The sequence below is a fragment of the Pieris brassicae genome, chromosome Z (assembly GCF_905147105.1).
Source record: "Pieris brassicae chromosome Z, ilPieBrab1.1, whole genome shotgun sequence".
NCBI lineage: Eukaryota > Metazoa > Arthropoda > Insecta > Lepidoptera > Pieridae > Pieris > Pieris brassicae.
This window is the reverse complement of record NC_059680.1, coordinates 862,557-865,261: the sequence shown is the minus strand read 5'-3', so window position 1 is coordinate 865,261 and position 2,705 is coordinate 862,557.

Here is a 2,705-nt window from a genome sequence, read left to right as displayed (position 1 = left end):
ATACATTCCTACGGTGAATTATTTGTTAATTTACTTCACTTATTTCTCTATATTCTTTTTGTTATGTGTTAAAGTATAATTCCTGTACCTCTTGTGATATATTATTTCTATATTAAAGACAGTAAGCCTGGCGCTACAACCCTTGTTCCTAGACCTTTGTATCTGCTTCTTGGTCTTATGTTTCTTGTAATAGATGATAAGTACTATGCCTGACATGTCAACATCCATGTTGACTGTCCACAGACACGATGATTTCTTCACCGTACGAATGTTAATTGCACACGAAGAAATTCCATTGAAAGCAGGAATGGAACCAAGGTCTAGATGCATGCTGAAGACTCTAAGGCTTTATAAGTGATGAAATAACTTGATTTCAAACTCATATATTATTTTAGTTTATATAAAATATCCTTCTTCAGTACTGATCGGAACCATTTCACGGGTGAAGTTCTCCTCTCTTTCAAAATATCTCTCTCTGGCTTTCTTTCTCCATTCATTCTGCTAACGCTTCTATATCTTTCCACCTTCTTTCCACCCACCGTGAAACAAAATATACTCTACCGAAAAATTTCCCTGGAACAATGATCCATAAATTTTTGGCCTACCTGTATGTATAGGTACACAATAATCTTATATGTATGAAATATTAAATGTTTGTTGTATCATTGCTATGCGGACGACAGCACTGGGGATACTTTTTACACTAGCTGGGCAGGTATTTCTCGGGCAGTTGTCGAAAAGTACCGGAACAAACTTGTGTCTGGAGTCGAAACTCTTTTACGTGGAGTCTCGGACTGGGGTTGACTAAATCTAGTCCAATTTAACCCCAAGAAGACACAAGTCTGTGCGTTTTCCGCTAAAAATGTAAATTAAAAAGGTCAGAGAATAAAGGGCTTTTTTATTATTATATTGTATATTATCGAAGTATGCTTAAATTATACGAAATACAACCGTGCTGGACAGAAGTACGTATGAAGGTTGGGAAATGGAAACGTACGTAAAGGAAAGTACGGATACATTTTTACGTAAAGCTAAAAACTGGTAGTCTGTAAATTCGGTTTACGGACGATAGTTTAACGTAACATCATAACAAAACGATTGCATACTTTTATGAATGAGAAAAGAATCCTCGGACGCATAGTTCAATTGATTGGAGGAGAGATAGATGGAGCGCAAGCTTACAATGAGCGTAAACGGACAATCAGCGTAACGGGACAATGAGTCATGCTTTTTCATGCTAGCAGCCAGCGAATTCATCGATTTATTAGACGTTCTCACGTAAAAAATATCAGCTCCTTTAACTAATTGTGCAAGGCAAAGTGGCAGGTAGAAGACCTGGTCGCAGTCGCAAGTCTTGTTTGAAAAACCTTAGGCAAGGGTTTGGCCGAAGCACCAAATCACTGTTTAGTAGTGCGGCATCCCAAATTAGACTAGCCATGATGATCACCTTCGCAAGGAATAAAATAAAATGTATTAATATTTGGACCCCACGGGTAAAAGCCTCCTCCAATGCACTCCCCTCTACAATTATCTAGGATAAGGCTTCTTGATTGTGCTTCGTGGATCGGGTCATTTGTCGTCGTTACCCAGTCAATTGTGACGCCCATTTTTATTTTCTTTGAAGGAAGAATTTTAGCCATGACAATGTTTTTGGTGAGATTTAAAAATAAAGAGAAATCAATTCCAAGCCCTGGCTTTATTAGTATTTTTTTCGCCAAAAAGCAAACCACACGAAATTCTTTTTTATGAATTTTTTGAAGTGAAACTTCTTTATCGGCATTGGAAAAAAATGTACCGTTACTTTTTTCGGTTACGCGCCATCTTTTTCTTGTCCCTACCACGGTTGATTCGAAGAGATTCGAAGCCATTAATAAGAAAAATATATAATAACGATAACAATGATACTAATAATTCTATTACAATTAATGAAATTCTATAATAATGTTAGTAGTAATAATGTAAAATGAAATATTTGTATTATTTGTACTCATGTCTATGATACTAAAAGCCTTTTGTTAAACTCTATCTAAGTTAACTTTTTTCAACTTAATTTCTGTAAAGTTGCATATAGTAGATAATTTTTCGAAAAATAAGGTCATAAAAAATTTTCAATTCTTACATGTGTACACTAGTACACGCACACATTTTTATTTAATTAACTGAAATTACTATCACAAACATATAGTACGACAATTATCAAATTTGTACACGTGCCTATTGAATGTTAGGGCTAACTAAATTAATTTCTGACTAAATAAATTATGAATCTAAGTAAAATAAATAATGTCAATAAATATTAAACTCATAATCCCAATATTTCCTGACATATTTATTTATTTATAAGTACTAAAACAACGTGCTTAAAATATACAAAAAAATATGACTTCACGACTTTTCACACATACACACAACAATTATATTAGAACATAATTTTCAGACTAGCAAGGAAAAAATTAAACACAAAAAACTTGTGAGGAGAAGTTTATGTACTGTGTGTGTGATATACTATCAACCAGTTTGAATTACAGAGTTTTTGTGTAACTGTTATTTATCTTTCGTGTTGATTCAAAAAACGACACTTGTTGTATCTTACAAAATGGCGGCCATGATATAGATCTCTTAATCGATAAAGATAATATATCCTTTGATAAAACCGCAAACTTTGATGATTTTTAATTAAATTTTATATTGTTCGGTCGGTTAGT